Here is a 21,176-nt window from a genome sequence, read left to right as displayed (position 1 = left end):
CAGTCATTAAGTTGTATCCAACTCTTTGTGACCCCCGTGGGCTGCAGCATACCAGGCTTCCATGTCATTCACAATCTCCCAGAGTTAATTCAAACTCATGAAGACAAATAAATATACTATTATATAGGTCAATGTACAATGTATACAATATGGAGACATAGATGAAATACCAGACTTGGGATAATGAGAAGACATAAGGAATTCTTCTTCTTCTTTCCATCCTGAAACAAAATTCTTAGGAATTACTTGTATGATAGAGTCCAGGAAAAGACTGGAAAATATTTTATTAATTATATTCAAATAAATTAAATTAGAAACTCAGATAAAATTATTGGGAATTTTTTTTTTATTGATACAATAGCTAATGTGTACTTCCTTTGCGCATGGTTGCTACAGTATTAGAGAAAACAATGAATCTATAATATTCTGTGGCACATTTAAGTGTCAAAGTCATAAGAAAAATACTGCCACTAAACTGCCAAGCAGGAGACATAAGAGATGCAGGTTGGGTCCTTGGGTCGTGAAGATCCCCTGGAGAAGGAAATGGCAGCCCACTCTAGTATTTCTGGCTAGAGAATTCCATGGACTGAGGAGCTGGGTGGGCTACGGTCCATAGCGTCACAAAGAGTAGGACACTACTGAAAAGACTTAGCACACACGCCTGCCACTAAACTTTACCTTTATTTTAATTTGGAGGATGCTTGCCAGATACTTAAAGATACTCCATATTCCTGACTTTTCACACTCTATTTTATTATCTGGCTAATTGTATAGTATTCTACACATACCTTAGAAATTAGAAATAACCTTTTATTCTGCACTTTCAAGGATAAAAGTGCACAACAGAGACATATAATACCAAGACCTAAGTAGACTCCATGAGGTGAGTCGTTAACTTTTACATATTCTTCTAAGAGTGTTTACAAAGATGAATTAAATCCTGGAAAATACCTCAAGAAACATTAATTAATTGGAGTTTTGCTGGAAAATTACAAATGCAAATGTGAACTACTGAGGTCACATTTCATCTTAAATTTGAGCCTTTCATTACTAAAACTGGGATTGTCTAAGCTGATCAATCACCTAAGAATGTCTCTGTTTTCATTACAGGTTGACCGTGGGTCAACTTTCTAAGGAAAAGACTTTGACAAAGAAAACTTCTCCATTATGGATCAGTGGTACAAATAACCTTTCTCTTTCAAAAAATATCTGTCCAAACATTCTTTATCTTTACATGGTTCAAGGTTTAATCCTATATTTTAAAATGCTGCATAAGATTCCAGTAATCTTTTCTCAGAAACACAAAGCAAAAAAGAGAAGTTTAATTATATTCTGTTATTAAGCATTATGTGATCTCTCTCTTTGCAGTAATTTTAAAAACACATACATCAAATTCTTTTTGCAAATGCCCATTGAAAATGACTGGAATGTGACATGAATTGTTGAGTTATTTAATTGCTGTAAAATAAGATACTGACAGGTTTCAAGCACAAAATATGGTATGACCATAAAAAAAAAATCTTGATTTGTATACTTTAAACTGACTGAAACATTACTTATGCTTAAAATTCTTAAGAGACTCTTTTCATTATTTATAAAAATCAAAGAAAAGCATCTTGTTAAAGCACAATACAAATTGGAAAATAAACATTTTTAGGAAATACATATTTTACCAGCGATAATAAAGTTGGATATAAAATTACATAAAACTTGTAATGCAAGCACTTTTACATTCTCATTGAAAAGTGATAACCTTATGCAATTTATAAATCAGATGTTTTCCAATTATAAAAATATAATTTGGAAACCAATATGTCATTTAGAACTGTTTCTGTCATACAACTGCACTCATGACACTGGAACATTCCATTTCTTACTGAGCAATATTCTTTGGGAATTTTTATAAAGCTATCATAGCAAAACTGTACAATAATGGTGTATAAATGAAGCAAACATGAAATATAAGATATGGCAGGGAAAGCACTTGCTCTTCTAGATGTTCATATGGCACATTTGACTCAATATTTGTCAGCTTGCAATATGCCCTTTAGAACATGGCACCTAGAATTAACATTGCAAACACTACTTGTAATCTCCTCCTACAGTTTAAGATAATAATGTAATTCTCTACTTTTGCTTTATCAATATATCCATCAATTCAACACTGTTATTTTTTATCACCATACTACTGTATGTATCACATACGTACCACACTAAACTTCATGATATTTATTACATAATCTACTCATAAAAAATAATTTGCCATTTTGTACATGTTCAACTGATTCTCTGAAGAATTCTTTTAAGATTTAATATTAATTTCAAAAGAACATCATTTTGTTTCTTCTGGCCATGATCCCATACATTTCTGCTCTTGATTCTGTCATTCAGTATTTTAACATAATCTCTCAAATGCATGCTACCACAAATTTAATATGTGTCTTTTGTCCTCATAGGAGATACAGTGGAAGAGTTGTGCAGATCTGAGTTTGACACCCAGTTCTGCAATTACTAACTTCTAGATATGAGAAACGTTGTTTAATTTCTTTGAAATTCAGTTCCCTCATCTGTGAAATTGGAATAATTTTACCTCATAAGGTGTTAGAGCTGGTGATCAGATAACATAAACTCATCAAGAAACTTATGTTTCCTTTATTTTTAGCCATGTTATATAAGTGTAAAGGATTTGGTCCTTCTACACTCTACCAGAGGCCTTCACTCTGATCAATAGGAATCATAAACTGCATTACCCATTAGAAATGTTTCACCTTTTTTATATTATGTCCAAAAGAATGTCATGTAGGATTATGTAAATGCCTTCCAAAAATAAAAATATATTATATTTCTGTCATTCTAATCTATGATTTTAGAGATCTTATTCAAAATTTGTTACATCTGTTCCTAACATTTCCACTGTAAATATTAATGACCATTTCTTTTTTAAGAAACCTAAATTAATTTACTTTGAAAAATAAAAAAAAAAAAAGGCTTTTTATATTTCGAAAATTTTTCTCAGAATCTTTATTAAGCTTATAGAACCACGGTTTTCAAAAAAAAAAATTAATGCTGACTTCCTGTTCTCTGGCTTATTTTCCATTGCTGTCAGAAGTGACCAGTGTACTGATATAAATTACCAAGGCTATGATGTTCAAACTTAGGACACAGGTGGCTTATCTCCTTGACTACTCTGAGTTTCTGTGCTTGTATTCCTACTGCTTTGAATTTCTTCTCTATTTCAGAATTTTTCTTCTTTTTTAAAATTAATTTGTTTATTTTAACTGGAGGCTAATTACTTTACAATATTGTAGTAGTTCATTAATATAATGTATTGGTGTTTTTCTTTCTGACTTATTTCACTCTGTACAATAGGATCCAGTTTCATCCACCTCATTAGAATTGATTCAAATGCATTCTTTTTAATAGCTGAGTAATATTCCATTGTGTATATGTACCACAAATTTCTTATCCATTTGTCTGCTGATGGACATCTAGGTTGCTTCCATGTCCTAGCTATTGTAAACAGTGCTGTGATGAATATTGGGGTATGTGTCTCTTTCTATGCTGGTTTCCTTGGTGTGTATGCCCAGCAGTGGGACTGCTGGGTCATATAGCAGTTCTAGTTCCACTTCTTTAAGGAATCTCCACACTGTTCTCCATAGTGGCTATACTAGTTTGCACCCACCAACAGTGTAAGAGGGTTCCCTTTTCTCCATACCCTCTCCAACAATTATTGTTTGTAGACTTTTTAATAGCAGCCATTCTGACTGGCATGAGATGTTACCTCATTGTGGTTTTGATGTGCATTTCTCTGATAATGAGTGTTGTTGAGCATAGTTTCATGTGTTTGTTAGCCATCTGAATGTCTTCTTTGAAGAAATGTCTGTTTAGTTCTTTGGCCCACTTTTTTGGTTGGGTCGTTTATTTTTCTAGAATTGAGCTGCATGAGCTGCTTGTATATATTTGAGATTTTTTGTCAGTTGCTTCATTTGCTATTATTTTCTCCCATTATGAAGGCTGTGTTTTCACCTTGCTTATAGTTTCCTTCGTTGTGCAAAACTTTTAAGTTTAATCAGGTCCCATTTGTTTATTTTTGCTATTATTCCCATTACTCTGGGAGGTGGGTCACAGAGGATGCTGCTGTGGTTTATGTCAGAGACTGTTTTGCCTATGTTCTCCTCTAGGAGTTTTATATTTTCTGGTCTTACATTTAGGTCTTTATCCATTTTGAGTTTATTTATGTGTATGATGTTAGAAAGTGTTCTAGTTTCATTATTTTACAAGTGGTTGACCAGTTTTCCCAGCACCACTTGTTAAAGCGATTGTCTTTTCTCCATTGTATATTCTTGCCTCCTTTGTCAAAGATAAGGTGTCCATAGGTGTGTGGATTTACCTCAGGGCTTTCTATTTTATTCCATTGACCTATATTTCTGTCTTTGTGCCAGTGCAATATTGTCTTAATGGATGTATCATTCCAAGTATACTCTGAAGTCAGGCAGGTTGATTCCTCCAGTTCTATTCTTTTTTCTCAAGATTGCTTTGGCTATTCGAGGTTTTTTGTATTTCCATACAAATTGTGAAATTATTTGTTCTAGTTCTGTGAAAAATACCATTGGTAGCTTGATTGGGGTTGCATTGAATCTATAGATTGCTTTGGGGTAGTATACTCATTTTCACTATATTGATTCTTCTGATTTATGAACATGGTGTATTTCTCCAGCTATTTGTGTCATCTTTGATTTCTTTCATCATTGTTTTGTAGTTTTCTATATATAGGTCTTCTGTTTCTATAGGTAGATTTATTCCTAAGTATTTTACTGTTTTCATTGCAATGGTGAATGGAATTGTTTCTTTAATTTCTCTTTCTGTTTTCTCATTGTTAGTGTATAGGAATGCAAGGGATTTCTGTGTGTTAATTTTATATCTTGCAACTTTACTATATTCCTTGATTAGCTCTAATAATTTTCTGGTGGTGTGTTTAGGGTTTTCTATGTAGAGGTTTTCTATGCATGTCATCTGCAAACAGTGAGAGTTTTACTTCTTCTTTTCCAATCTGAATTCCTGTTGTTTCTTTTTCTTCTCTGATTGCTGTGGCCAAAACTCCCATAACTAACTTGAATAGTAGTGGTGAGAGTGGGCACCCTTGTCTTGTTCCTGAGTGTAGGGGAAATGCTTTCAATTTTTCACCATTGAGGATAATGTTTGCTGTGAGTTTATCATATATGGCTTTTATTATGTTGAGGTATGTTTCTTCTATGCCTGCTTTCTGGAAGGTTTTTATCATAAATTGATGTTGAATTTTGTCAAAGGCTTTCTCTGCATCTATTGAGATAATCATATGGTTTTTATCTTTCAATTTGTTAACGTGATGTATCACATTGATTGATTTGTGAATATTGAAGAATCTTTGCATCCCTGGGATAAAGCCCACTTGATCATGATATATGATCATTTTAATATGTTGTTGGATTCTGTTTGCTAGAATTTTGTTAAGGATTTTTGCATCTATGTTCATCAGTCATGTTGGCCTGTAGTTTTCTTTTATTCTGGCATCTTTGGTTTTAGTATTAGGGTGAGGGTGGTCTTCATAGAATGAGTTTGGCAGTTTACCTTCCTCTGCAATTTTCTGAAAGAGTTTGAGTAGGATAGGTGTTAGCTCCTCTCTAAATGTTTGATAGAATTCACCTGTGAAGCCATCTGGTCCTGGGCTTTTTTATTGCTGGAAAATTTTTTTTTACAGTTTCAATTTCCATGCTTGTGATGGATCTGTTAAGATATTCTGTTTCTTCCTGGTTCAGTTTTGGAAGGTTATACTTCTCTAAGAATTCATGCAATTCTACCAAGTTGTCCATTTTATTGTCATATGGTTGCTGATAGTAGTCACTTCTGATCCTTTGTATTTCTGTGTTGTCTATTGTGATTTCTCCATTTCTATTTCTAATTTTGTTGATTTTGTTCTTCTCCCTTTTTTTCTTGATGAATCTGGCTGATGGTTTACCTATTTTATTTATCTTCTCAAAAACCAGCTTTCAGTTTTGTTGATTTTTACTTTAGTCCCCTTTGCTTCTTTTTCATCTATTTCTGCCCTAATTTTTATGATTTCTTTCTTTCTACTAACACTGGGGTTCTTCATTTCTTCTTTTTCTAGTTGCTTTACATGTAAAGTTAGGTTATTTATTTGATTTTTCTCTTGTTTCTTGAGGTAAGCTTGTATTGCTATGAACCTTCTCCCTAGCCCTGCTTTTGCTGAATCCTGAAGGTTTGGGGTTGTCATATTTTCATTAATTTCTATGCATATTTTGATTTCTTTTTTTATTTCTTCTGTGATTTGTTGGTTATTCAGAAGTGTGTTCATTAGCCTCCACACATTTGTATTTTTACTAGCTGAGCCACAAGGGAAGCCCGCACACATTTGTATTTTTAATAGTTTTTTTTTTTTTTTCCTGTAGTTGACATCTAATCTTACCACATTGTGATCAGAAAATAAATTTGAAATGATTTCAGTTTTTTTGAATTTACCAAGGCTAGATTTATGGCCCAGGATGTGATCTATCCTGGAGAACTTTCCGTGTGCACTTGAGGAAAAGGTGAAATTCATTGTTTTGGGGTGAAATGTCCCATAGATATCAATTAGGTCTAATTGGTCCATTGTGTCATTTAAAGTTTATGTTTCCTTTCTAATTTTCTGTTTAGTTGATATAGCCATAGGTGTGAGTGGCATATGAAAGTCTCCCACTATTGTTGTGTTTCTGTTAATTTCCCCTTTCATACTTGTTAGCATTTGCCTTACATATTGTGGTGCTCCTATGTTGAGTGTGTGTGTGTGTGTGTGTGTGTGTGTGTATATATATATATATAATTGCTATATCTTCTTCTTGGATTGATCCTTTGATGATTATGTAGTGTCCTTCTTTGTCTCTTTCCACAGCCTTTATTTCAATGTCTATTTTATCTGATATGATTACTGCTACTTCTGCTTTCTTTTGCTCTCCATTTGTGTGAAATATCTTTTTCCAGGCCTTCACTTTCAGTCTGTATGTGTCCCTTGTTTTGAGGTGGGTCTTTTGTAGACAGCATATATAGGGGTCTTGTTTTTGTATCCAGTCAGCCAGTCTTTGTCTTTTGGGTGGGGCATTCAACCCATTTACATTTAAGGTAATTATTGATAAGTATGATCCCATTGCCATTTATGTTGTTTTCAGTTCAACTTTATAAACCTTTTCTATGTTTCCTGTCTAAAAAAGGTCCTTTAACATTTGTTGAAAAGCTGGTTTGGTGGTATTGAATTCTCTTAGCTTTTGCTCATCTGTAAAGCTTTTGGTTTCTCCTTCATATTTGAATGAAATCCTTGCTGGGTATAGTAATCTGGGTTGTAGGTTTTGCTCTTACATCACTTTAGGTATGTCCTGCCATTCCCTTCTGGCCTGAAGAGTTTCTATTGAAAGATCTGCTGTTATCCTTATGGGAATCCCCTTGTGTATTATTTGTTGCCTTTCTCTTGATGCTTTTAATATTTGCTCTTTGTGTTTGATCTTTATTAAGTTGATTAATATGTATCTTGGGGTGTTTCGCCTTGGGTTTATCCTGTTTGGGACTCTCTGGGTTTCTTGGATTTGGGTGGTTATTTTCTTCCCCATTTTAGGGAAGTTTTCAACTATTATCTCCTCAAGTATTTTTTCATGGCCTTTCTTTTTGTCTTCTTCTTCTGGGACTCCTATGATTCATGTGTTGGGGCATTTGACATTGTTCCAGAGGCCTCTGAGGTTGTCCTCATTTCTTTTGATTCTTTTTTCCTCTCTACTTCATTTATTTCCACCATTCTATCTTCCACCTCACTTATCCTATCTTCTGCCACAGTTATTCTACTGTTGTTTCCCTCCAGATTGCTTTTGATCTCATTATTGCATTACTCATTATTTTGATTGACTCTTTTTTATTTCTTCTAGGTCCTTGTTAAACATTTCTTGCATCTTCTCAATCCTTGTCTCCAGTTTATTTATCAGTAACTCCATTTTGTTTTCAAGATTTTGGATCATCTTTACTATCATTATTCTGAATTCTTTTTCAGGTAGACTCCCTGTCTCCTCCTCTTTTGTTTGGTTTGGTGGGCATTTATCATGTTCCTTTACCTACTGAGTATTTCTCTACCTTTTCATTTTGTTTAGATTTCTGTGTTTGGGGTGGCCTTTCTGTATGCTGGAAGTTTGTGGTTCTTCTTTATTGTGGAGGTTGCTCCCTGTGGGTGGGGTTGGACTAGTGGCTTGTCAAGGTTTCCTGGTTAGGGAAGCTTGTGTCGGTGTTCTGGTGGGTGGAGCTGTATCCCTTCTCTCTGGAGTCAATGAAGTGCCCAGTAGTGAGTTTTGAGGTGACTATGGATTTGCTGTGACTTTGGGCAGCCTGTGTTTTAATGCTCGGGGCTATGTTCCTGCATTGCTGGAGAATTAGCATGGTATGTCTTTCTCTGGAACTTGTTGGCTCTTTGGTGAAGTTTGGTTTCAGACTAGGTATGGAGGCTTTTGGATGAACTCTTGTCAATTTATGTTCCCTGGAGTCAGGAGTTTTCTGGTGTTCTCAAGTTTTGGATTTAAGCCTCCTGCCACTGGCTTTCAGTCTTATTCTTACAGTAGCCTCAAGACTTCTCCATCAATACAGCACAGATGATAAAACATCTTGGTTAATGGTGAAAAGATTCTCCACAGTGAGGGATACCCAGAGAGGTTCACAGAGTTACATGGAGAAGAGAAGAGGGAGGAGGGAGATAGAGATGACCAGGATGACAAGAGGGGGAATCAAAAGGGGAGAGAGCAATCTAGCCCGTAATCAATTCCCTATGTGCTCACCACAGTCTTGAACACCCAGAGAAGTTTACAGAATTACATAGAGAAGAGAAGAGGGAGGAGGGAGACAGAGGTGACCAGGAGGTGAAGAGGGAGTCAAAAAGGGAGAGAGCAATCTAGCCAGTAATCAGTTCCCTAAGTGTTCTCCATAGCCCAAAACACCCAGAGAGATTTACAGAGTTAAGTAGAGAAGAGAAGGGGGAGGGAGGAGATAGAGGTGACCTGGGGGAGACAAGGGAGAGACAAAAAGAGAGAAAACAATCAAGCCAGTAATCACACCCCTAAGTAAAAATGGGTACTGAAGATTGGATTCTTATAGGTACAAAATTGATGACAAATACCAAAAAGCAGATTAAAAATCTAGAGTAGAGGTTAGACTCTCAAAAATACAATATTAAAAATACAAAACAAAATCAATCACAAAAATTATAAAATATATATATACATATGAAATTTGCTTTAAGAACAGGGTCATTTTTGGCAAGGTAATAGTAGGTTATAAAAATGAAAATTGAAGGAGTAATAAAAAACTTAAAATGAAAAAAAAATTTTTAATTAAAAAAATGATAATAGTAAATATATATCTAGGAATTTCTCTGGAGCTCTTGAGGGCAGTGTAGGGTCAGTTCAGTTTCAAATATTTCCTTGTTCCAGCTTATACTTCTTCTCAAAGTCTATAGGCCTCTTCCAATGCTTGCTGCTGCTGCTAAGTCACGTCAGTCGTGTCCGACTCTGTGTGACCCCATAGATGGCGACCCACCAGGCTCCCATCCCTGGGATTCTCCAGGCAAGAACACTGGAGTGGGTTGCCATTTCCTTCTCCAGTGCATGAAAGTGAAAAGTGAAAGTGAAGTCCCTCAGTCCTGTCCGACTCTTCGCGACACCATGGACTGTAGCCTACCAGGCTCCTCTGTCCATGGGACATCCCAGGCAAGAGTACTGGAGTGGGTGGCCATTACCTTCTCCAGTCCTTAGTCAATGCTAACTACAGGGTTTTAATCTGTTGCACCTGTCACTTCCAGAGTGGTTCCCTCTTCTTTGTTTATTTTGGCTTCCTCTGTTTACAAGTCTCTTCAGTGTCTAATTTCCTCCCTGACACAGGGGGGCGAAGGTGGTCACTTATTTAAGCTCACTTGTTCAGTTGTGCTGGGGAGGGAGAAACACTGCAAACAAATATCACTGGCATGTGCGAGGAGTGTATGGACCTAGTGTATGGACCACACTGGGTTTGCCCCAGCTCATGGTGCATGTGCTCTCCCGGTCTGCACTACTCAGGCTCCAGGTTGCTCTGCAGGGGAACTGTCCAAGGTGGGCTCTGGGTTTTGTGCACTTCCCAGGTCTAAGCTGCTCTGGTTCAGGTTCTCAGGTACCCACAAAGACTCAGACTCAGGTGGGCGTGCATTTTGTGCCTTTCCCAGGTCGGAGCAGCTCAGGCGACCAGGTGCTTGGCGAGTGCTCAGTCCAGGTGGCTGTGCATCTTAATCACCTCCCCGGTCCCAGCCACTCAGTTTCCTGGGTGCTCCGCAAGAGCACCGCCTCAGGTGCGCTGTGTGTCTTCTCTGGGGAGCCGGTCTCTAGCTGCAACGCTCTTGGCAGATGTCAACCATCCAGGATCCTGGGAAGACTTGGTTAGGAACTGGGAGCCTGCTCACAGTTTGGTGGAGGATGCTGTCTCTGGGGCCGAGATTGCCCCTGGCCTTCTGGCTCTGGCTGTTACCAGCCTGCCTCTCTTCCTCTGGTGGGGGGATAGGCCAGTCCACAGCTGGCTACCTCTCCTTTGGTATTCACTCAATCCTTTGTTCTGTGAGCAGGCAAGGCTACACCTTAGGTTAGAGCATTTCACTGGAAAGTTTTCTCTCTTGCTCTCTTTTTTTTTCTCTTTCTGGCTCAAAGTTTGGTTGCTATCTCATGTTAGCTCCCTTAGATTGTCCAGAGGGCATTCAGGCCCTGTCCTTACCCTAAGCGTGCAACCTGCATCCCCGTGTTCAGCCCCCGCTTGCTGATGGCAGATGTGAGCATCTGGGCTCTGGGCTACTTCACTGGTAGGTGTGATTAGGCGCTTATTCTGTGGGTTTTCTTTCTTTTTTTTTTTTTTCTCCCAGTTATATTGCCCTCTGAGATTCCAAAACTCCGCACAGACTCGCTGGTGAGAGGGTTTCCTGATATTTGGAAACTTCTCCTCCTTCACGAGTCCATCCCCGGGATGGGTCTCCATCCCTAACTCTTTTGTCTCTCTCTTTATGTTTTATATTTTCTCCTACCTCCTTTTGAAGAGAATGGGCTGCCTTTCTGGGTGCCTGGTGTCCTCCGCCAGCATTCAGAAGTTGTTTTGTGGAAGTTGCTCAGTATTCAAATGATCTTTTGATGAATTTGTGGGGGAGAAAGTGGTCTCCTCATCCTATTCCTCTGCCATTTAGGACAGCTCCCCACCCCCGAATTATTCTTGATAGAAGGGAAAAGACTGAAATGAAATATATTTAGATTAGTTCTTAAGTTTTGTTTTTCCATTGGTTTTAACTGTATTTCTTATGCCCCCAGAGAAAGCATCTCTTTTTATTATATTTTATATGTTCCAAAAATATTTCTTCATTTCATATGTGTATATCTACCTATCTCTCATGATTGTTCTCTCTATATATTTTATGTGTAGGTATACACACAAACCTATACATGCTTATATATAAATATATCTTTATGTCTCTGTGTATATATTTGCCTGCATACATGTGTACTTATGTAGCTGAAAGAGAGAGAGAGATGTATCCTTAGCATTATTTTTAGCTTCCACACTTGCTCTTATTCTTGGCTTCACCTTTCCTGACACACTCTCTCCCTGGTTATGCTACCCTTTTAAACTTGTTTTTTTTTTTTTTTTTTTTTTAGTTGAAGCATAATTGCTTTACAGTTGCGTTAGTTTCTGCTTTACAAAGACGTGACCCAACTATACATATACATATACATATATAGGTCCCTCTTGGACCTCCTTCCTACCCCTGACAAGCTGGCTTTTGGTTACATGTCCTTACCACGTGTTTTGTACATGATATCCTCTGAAAACTATAGCTCATTGGAGATTTTGTCTAACCCTTTAGATTCTTTAAATTCCTTAATCTTTTGTTTAAATTCTTTAACATTTGAAGATTAAAACATGAGTTGCAAGGTGTTGCATTTCCAAACTACAAAGATATTCTAGTAACAAGGTCATACATCCCTAAAGTTCTAGTCCCTTATACCTTATTAATCTGCTTATCACGGTAACCCCAGTTTAAGTACAGAGTAGAAATCACTTGCAAAATCTTCTGAAATGCTTACTGATTTATTTTTTACATTGAGATTGAAATGTTAGATTTGAGGCCATGTTCTGGACAATTGGTTATGAACATCTATTCTGAAAAACATACATTTTGGAGGCCAAAGCAGTTTTTTTATTTGAATAATCACTTCAGCTTCCCATCTCACTCTGTCTAGATAATCTCTTTGGAGATTTACCCAAAAGTTAAATTCACTATCTAAGAAAACATGTAAATTGTATATGCTTATAGAAAAATACAATCACATTAAGAATACAGAATGTTCTAATTTCATGTCCTATAGGAGGAACAAACAATACCCTAAATAGCTATCTCTTTAAAATATCTGAATCAAAGAAACAGTGTAAGATTCTCAATACTTTTTCTATTAAATGAAAAATTTCATGAGGCATATGCTTATTAAATTGAACATATAGGAAATTATCACCTTAACAGGTAAACAATGACAATGAATAAAAAAAATTTAGAAACTCAGTTTATACTTTCAAAATACAATAAGTTTGTTAATACAACTTAAACTACAATAGCTAACATAACCTACAATCATTCTGCCTAACTATGAATAAATACAATTTTAATGTATAAAAATCATTAAAGAAAAGGAGAGATAAAGTAATAGAGGCTGTTAGAACTCTTAATGGAAAGCTAATTATAGCAAAAACATTTAAAATATTTAATTTATAATATACTCAAAGGTATGAAAGAGAATGTTAATAATTTTTCTCTCTTACCTACCTCCTGCCTCACTTCATGGTGTGTCACCAAGGAAATACAGTACCTGAATGTCACATAGAGATAAGTGGCTTGCCCATTGTCAGTCTCCAAGGTTTCAAACTCTGTTACAAACCATATATTTAAAAACACTTTTATTACAATTTCATCTGAGTCAACTTTCTTATCAAATACTAATCTATCATTTTCTCTGTGGTATTTCCCCAATTATTTGAAAACTATGAAAATATTACATGCTTCTTTCCTACTTATGAAACATACTACATTTGATTAACTGCTTGACATTTCCTGAATTCCCATTTTAAAATAACGTATGTAGTTCCCTCCAATTTTGCAATATATTTATATTCTGCCACATACTATTATTTCACATTTTTTTACTTTATCAATGAGTGACAGTATTTTTCTAGAAAATTAAAATAATGATCTCAACTCTTCTAACAACTTTGTCTCTTTTAAAGCAATCTGGTTTTTACTACAAACTGCTTCTCTGATCTTACAACTGTGTGTTATTGGTCATTACAGGACTGCATAAGAGAGTGTCAATAGTTGGCAGAAATTATTCACCCATATTAGAAATTAAACTCTTTAACATACTACAGCTCACATTTTAACCAAGAATAATACTATTGGAAGGTATTGAGGGTTTGCACCTTTCTCGTTTTTTATAATGCTTTGAATATATTCTTGAATTATAATTCCTTACCTATAAATAATATGCCTAGAAATGTGTTTGTGCGGGTTCGTCGTTTGGTCATGTTCCACTCTTTTCAACCCCATGGACTGTAGCCTGCCAGGCTTCTCTATCTGTGGGATTCTCCAGGCAAGAATACTGGAGTGACTTGCCATTTCCTTCTCCAGGGGGTCTCCCCAACCCAGGGATCGAACCCAAGTCTTCTGAACTGCAAGCAGATTCTTTACCATTTGAGCTACCAGAGAAGCCGTGTTTTACAGTGGTATACAGCAAATATGGGACAAACATATAGTAAGGAAATTTTAAAATATGAAGCAATGAAGATGGGCATTTACTGGGACTTTTATGCTAGAAGTGGGAAGGGAAACCCTACTAACTTCAAAGTGCTTCTCTAATTTTAAAATAAAAGTAAATAAGGTTAAACACAAAGAGGGAAATGAGAAAAACTGGGATGAAAATTAAAGGAATGATGTAACTTGTAGAACATAATTTGGCATCTTAATAAGTTAAAATTTTTACTGCCTTGAAATTTAGTAATTTTATATCTATAAATTCTAGATTATTTTATAATTTTAAAAATCTCAAAAAAACCCAAATATCCCACAGGAGATCAGAGAAAAAATTCTAGTATGTCAAACAATGGACAGTTACATGGAAATGAAACTGAATGAGCTATAGTCATATAAAATAATAAGGGTGAATCTTAAATAGAAAAAATTGCAGAAAAATACACATACATTTTATATTATTTTTAAAGCTAAGTACTCTTGTTTAAAGATATATGCACATGTAATAAAACTATTTTTAAGAAGAAATGGAAAACAACACAGGATGGTAGTTACATCTTGCGAGAATGCAGAAGGATGTGACTGCCAAGAAAGATTGATTCAAAATTATTTATAATGTTCTAGTTCTTAAAGATTGCATTGCGTTTGTAAGTGTTCATTTGTTCGTTATGCTTTATAGCCTGCATATATTTTGCATGTATTCTGCTATGTTTTCAGATACAATACAGTAAAATTTATGATATATAAAAGGTTGGTAATACATCAGAACATATGGATGGGTGATATTAGGTATGTAATGATTAATGAAAAAAGTCCCTGACATTGTATCTTAATGATCAAATACTAGAAAGAACTGGTTTTTATATTTTGCAAAGGGAAAAATCCTCATGAATTTTAAACCATAAGAAACTAATTCACTAATTTATAAATTCCCAAAAGTTATTGTTGTCTCTATGTATGTTATGTGTAGGCTAACATGATTATTTATCTTAAGACTACACTCAATGTTCACTATACATAAATTTTATTCTTTCAACCTTCAAGATATGTTCATATGTTATGTATAACTGACAATGTTACAAATGAAGTCTTCTAATATCTTGAATGGGAAACCTGCAATTTTTATTTTTAATCAGACCATTTACTCCTACCACCTTATTGATTCCCCCAGCACAGGAATAAGAATATAGAAGCCTATTTCTGCTGCAAAACTCCAAAACAAAAATTTCCATGGAAATTGGATTAAGAGGTAAAATAACAAGCCACACTTATATAATTATACGATTATAATAATACATACAAATAAATATACCATTAATAAAGGATAAATTTAAGAAGAATAATTTCCTAAAACTGAATTTCTTTGATTCACAGATCAACCTGCCTAAGTCAGTTATTTTCAAAAGGGCAAACCAATCTCTCCTATTAGAATGAGCAATGGCTTTCCCCTAAATGAAAACATCTATAACCCTAGCTTTTTATAGAATTACAATGAAGAAGCTTTCCTATTTTTTTATTGAAAGATAATTGCTTAACAGAATTTTGTTGTTTTCTGTTAAACCTCAACATGAATCAGATATAGGTATATTTATATACCCTCCCTTTTGCACTTCCCTCCCATCTCCCTTCCCATACCATCCCTCCAGGATGATACAGAGCCTCTTTCTGAGTTTCCTGAGTCATGATGCAAATTCCTGTTGGCTATCTATTTACCATATGGTGATGTAAGTTTCCATGTTACTCTTTCCATACCTCTCACCCTCTCCTTCCCTCTCTTCATGTTCATCAGTCTATTCTCTAAGCCTGTTTCTCCATTGTTGTCCTGTAAATAAATTCTTCAGTACCATTTTTCTAGATTCTGTGTATGTATGTTAGAATACAATATTTACCTTTCTCTTTCTGACTCACTTCACTCTGTATAATAGGTTCTAGGTTCATCCACCTCATCAAAACTGACTCAAATGTATTCTTTTTTGTGGCTGAGTAATGTTCCGTTGTGTATATGTACCACAACTTCTTTATCCATTCATCTGTTAATGGACATCTAGGTTGTTTCCATGTTCTAGCTATTGTAAAATGTGCTGCAATGAACAATGGGATATACGTGTCTCTTTCAACCCTGGTGTCCTCAGGATATATGCCGAGGAGTGGGATTGCTGGGTCATATGCTGGATATATTCCTAGATTTTAAGGAATCTCCATACTGTCTTCCATAGTGGCTGTATCAATTTACATTCCCGCCAACAGTGAAAGACCATTCCCTTTTCTCAACACCCTCTCCAGGGTTTGTAGACTTTTTGATAATGGCCATTCTGACTGGTGTGAGGTGAAATCTCATTGCAGATTTGATATGCATTTCTCTAATAATGATCAATGTTGAGCATCTTTTCATGTGTTTGTTAGCCATCTGTATGTCTTCTTTGGAGAAATGTCTGTTTAGATCTTTTCCCCTCGTTTTCATTGGGTTGTTTATTTTTCTAGAATTGAGTTCTATGAGCTGCTTGTATGTTTTGGAAATTAATCCTTTGTTTGTTGTTTCATTTGCTATTATTTTCTCCCATTCTGAGGGTTGTCTTTTCACCTTGCTTATAGTTTTCTTTGCTATAGTGCTATATATATAGCTCTCTCTCTCTCTCTCTCTCTCTCTATATATATATATATATATATATATATATATATATAGTGCTAAAGTGCTATAGTTTGCACTTTGCTAAAAGTGCAAAAACTTTTAAGTTTAATCAGGTCCCACTTTTTTACTTATGTTTTTATTTCCATTACTCTAGGAGGTGGGTCATAGAGGATCTTGCTTTGATTTATGTCATCAAGTGTTCTGCTTATGTTTTCCTCTAAGAGTTTTATAGTTTCTATTCTTACATTTAGGTCTTTCATCCATTTTGAGGTTACCTTTGTGTATGGTGTTAGGAAGTTTTCTAATTTCATTCTTTTACATGTAGCTATCCAGTTTTCCCAGAACGATTTATTGAAGAGGCTGTCCTTGCCCCATTGTATATTCTTGCCTCCTTTGTTAAAAATAAGGTAGCCATAGGTGCATGGGTTTATTTCTGGGCTTCTATCTAGTCCATTGGTCTATATTTCTGTTTTTGTGCCAGTACCATGCTGTCTTGATGACTGTAGTTTTGTACTATAATCTGAAGTAAGGAAGGTTGATTCCTCCAGCTCCATTCTTCTTTCTCAATACTGCTTTGGCTATTTGGGGTCTTTTGTGTTTCCCTATGAATTATGAAAATTTTTCTTCTAGTCTTATGAAAAATGCTATTGGTAATTTGATAGGGATCACATTGAATCTGTAGATTGCATTTGGTAGTATACTCACTTTCACAATATTGATTCTTCCTACCTAGGTACATGGAATATCTCTCCATCTCTTTATGGCACCTTTGATTTCTTTCATCAATGTCTTATAATTTTCTGTGTATAGGTCTTTTGTAACCCTAGGTAAGTTTATTCCTAGATATTTGATTTATTTTGTTGCAATGGTGAATGGGATTGATCCCTTAATTTCTCTTTCTGAATTTTCATTGTTAGTATATAGAAATGCAAGTGATTTCTGTGTATAGATTTTGTATCCTGCAACCTTGCTAAATTCACTGATTAGCTCTAGTAATTTTCTGATACTATCTTTAGGGCTTTCTATGTACAGTATCATATCATCTGCAAACTGAGAGATTTACATCTTCTTTTTTGACCTGTATTCCTTTTATTTCTTTTTCTTCTCTGATTGCTGTATCTAGGACTTCCAGAACTACGTTGAATGATAGTGGCGAAAGTGGAAACCCTTGTCTTGTTCCTGATCTTAGGGGGAATGCTTTCAGTATTTCAACATTGAGAATAATGCTTGCTGTGGGCTTATCAATGTATGGCTTTTACTATGCTGAGGTAGATTCCTTCTATGACCATTTTTGAAGAGTTTTAATCATAAATGGGTGCTTAATTTTGTCAGAGGCTTTTTCTGCATCTATTGAGATCATCATGTGGTTTTTAATCTCTCAATTTGTTAATATGGTGTATCACATTGATTGATTGGCATATGTTGAAGAATCCTTGCATCCCTGGAATAAACTGAACTTTATTATGGTGTGTGAGCTTTTTGATGTGTTCCTGAATTCTGTCTTCTTAAATTTTGTTGAGGATTTTTGCATCTACATTCATCTGTGTTATTGGCCTGTAATTTTCTTTTTGTGTGTTGTCTTTGTCTGGTTTTGGTATCAGGGTGATGGTGGCCTTGTAGAGTGAGTTTGGAAGTGTTCCTTCCTCTGCAATTTTTTGAAAGAGTTTTAGAAGGATAGGCATTAGCTCTTCTCTAAATGTTTGATAGAATTCTCCTGTGAAGCCATCTGACCCTGGGCTTTTGTTTTTTGGGAGATTTTTGATCACAGCTTCCATTTCAGTGCTTATAATTGGGTTGTTCATAATTTCTATACCTTCCTGGTTCAGTCTTGGGAGACTGAACTTTTCTAAGAACCTGTCCATTTCTTCCAGGTTGTCTAATTTATTGCCATATAGTTGTTCACAATAGTTTCTTATAATCCTTTGTATTTCTTCATTATCTGTTGTAACCTCTCCTTTTTCGCTTCTAATTTTGTTGATTTGATTCTTGTCTCTCTTTTTCTTGATGAGTCTGGCTAAAGGTTTGCCAATTTTGTTTATCTTCTCAAAGAACCAGCTTTTAGTTTTATTAATCTTTATTATTGTTTATTTCATTTGTTTTTCATTTATTTCTTCCTGGACCTCTATGATTTCTTTCCTTCTACTAATTTTGGGGTGTTTTTGTTCTTTTTTTTTTTCAGTTGTTTTAGGTATAAATTTCGGTTGTCTATTTGATGTTTTTCTTGTTTTTTGAGGTAGGATTGTATTGCTCTAAACTTCTCTCTTAGGACAACTTTTGCTGCATCTCATAGGTTTTAAGTTGTCGTGCTTTCATTGTCATTTGTTTCTAGAATTTTTTCATTACCCTTTTGATTTCTTCAGTAACCTGTTAGTTATTTAGAAACCTTTTGTTTAATCTCCATGTGTTTGTGTTTCTTACTGTTTTCTTCTTGTAATTGATATCTAGTCTCACAGTGTTGTGGTCAGAGAAGATTCTTGATACAATTTCAATCTTCTTAAATTTACTGAAGTTTGATTTGTGACTCAAGATGTGGTCTATCCTGGAGAAAGTTCCCTGTGCAGTTGAGAAGAAGGGGTATTCTTCTGAATTTGGATGGAATGTCCTGAAGATATCAATGAGATCCATCTCATCTAATGTGTCATTTAAGACCTGTGTTTCTTTATTAATTTTCTGTTTTGATGTGATGTCCATTGGTATGAGTGGGGTGTTAAAGTCTCCTACTATTATTGTCTTTCTGTCGATTTCTTCTTTTATGTCTGTTAGTGTTTGTCTTATGTATTGAGGTGTTCCTATGTTGGGGCCATAGATATTTACAATTGTTATGTCTTCCTCTTGGATTGATTCTTATAAACACAATTTTAACCTTTATTATCAACATTTATTAAGCCCTAAATCATATGTAACTGAGCACAAAAATTTTGCTTATTACATGTGCTATTTTTATCCAACATAATTTGATAAAAATTATGACCTCATTAGTGTCCTTAAAAATCTCTCAGAAAAAAACAATTATTTTGGAAGATTACTTGGAAAATTTGTCACTTACAGTCAAGAAGGCTTCTAAGAGTTAAGTGTGTATTGAAGTGTATATGTATTCAGTTGCTCACTCATGTCTGACTCTTTGTGACTCCAAGGACTGTAGCCCGGCAGGCTTCTCTGTTCATGGGGATTCTCCAGGCAAAATTAACAGAGATGGTTGCCACCCCTTCTCCAGCGGGTCTTCCCAACCCAGGGATCAAACCCAAGTCTCCTGCACTGGAGGCAGGTTCTTTACCATCTGAGTCACTCTGTAATTTAATGGTTGGAGCTTTTTTCCATTAAACTCATGAACCAAAGTGCCTATTTCTACCCTGTAACTTTCTGCTGATTAATTATAACTATTCTCATACACAGAGTCATTAAAAAAAAAATCTTAAGATATTCTCTAGCATATTGTTAACAGTACAAGAGCTGCAAACTTCCAGATGTTCAGGCTGGCTATCGAATAGGCAGAGGAACCAGAGATCAAATTTCCAACATCCATTGGATCATAGAAAAAGCAAGAGAATTCCTGAAAAAAAAAAAAATCTGCTTCTGCTTTATTGACTGCATGGATCACAGCAAACTGTGGAAAATTCTCAAAGAGATGGGACTACCAGACCACCTGACCTACCTCCTGAGGAATCTGTATGCAGGTCAAGAAGCAACAATTAGAAACGGACATGGAACAACAGACTGGTTCGAAATCAGGAAAGGAGTATGTCAAGGCTGTATATTGTCACCCTGCTTATTTAACTTATATGCAGAGTACATCATGAGAAACACTGGGCTGGAGGAATCACAAGTTGGAATCAAGATTGCTGGGAGAAATAACAATAACCTCAGATATGCAGATGATACCATCCTTATGGCAGAAAGCAAAGAAGAATTAAAGAGCCTCTTGATGAAAGTGAAAGAGGAGAGTGAAAAAGTTGGTTTAAAACTCAACATTCAGAAAACTAAGATCATGGCATCTGGTCCCATCACTTCATGGCAAATAGATGGGGAAACAATGGAAACAGTGACAGACTTTATTTTCTTGGACTCCAAAATCACTGCAGATGGTGACTACAACCATGAAATTAAAAGACGCTTGCTCCATGGAAGAAAAGCTATGACCAACCTAGACAGAACAGCATATTAAAAAACAGAGACATTACTTTGCCAATAAAGGTCCATCTAGTCAAAGCTATGGTTTTTCCAGTAGTCATGTATGGATGTGACAGTTGGACCAAAAGAAAACTGAGTGCTGAAGGGCTGATGCTTTTGAACTGTTGTGTTGAAGAAGACTCTTGAGAGTTCCTTGGACTGCAAAGAGATCCAACCAGTCCATCCTAAATATTCATTGGAAGGACTGATGCTGAAGTTGAAACTCCAATACTTTGGCCACCTGATGTGAAAAATTGACTCATTGGAAAAGACCCTGATGCTGAGAAAGATTGAAGGTGGAAGGAGAAGGGGATGACAGAGGTTGAGATGGTTGGATTGCATCACCGACTTGATGGACATGGGTTTGAGTAAGCTCCAGGAGTTGGTGATGGACCCGGAGACCTGGTGTGCTGTGGTCCATGGTGTCACAAAGAGTTGGACATGACTGAATGACTGAACTGAACTGATTCTCTAACATATTAAGTTGTTATCAAATGAGTGATATTAATAATTGATTTGCTA

The sequence above is a fragment of the Dama dama genome, chromosome 3, assembly GCF_033118175.1.
Source record: "Dama dama isolate Ldn47 chromosome 3, ASM3311817v1, whole genome shotgun sequence".
NCBI classification, from domain to species: domain Eukaryota; kingdom Metazoa; phylum Chordata; class Mammalia; order Artiodactyla; family Cervidae; genus Dama; species Dama dama.
The sequence above is the reverse complement of the archived record's forward strand: the minus strand, read 5'-3'. Positions refer to the sequence as shown.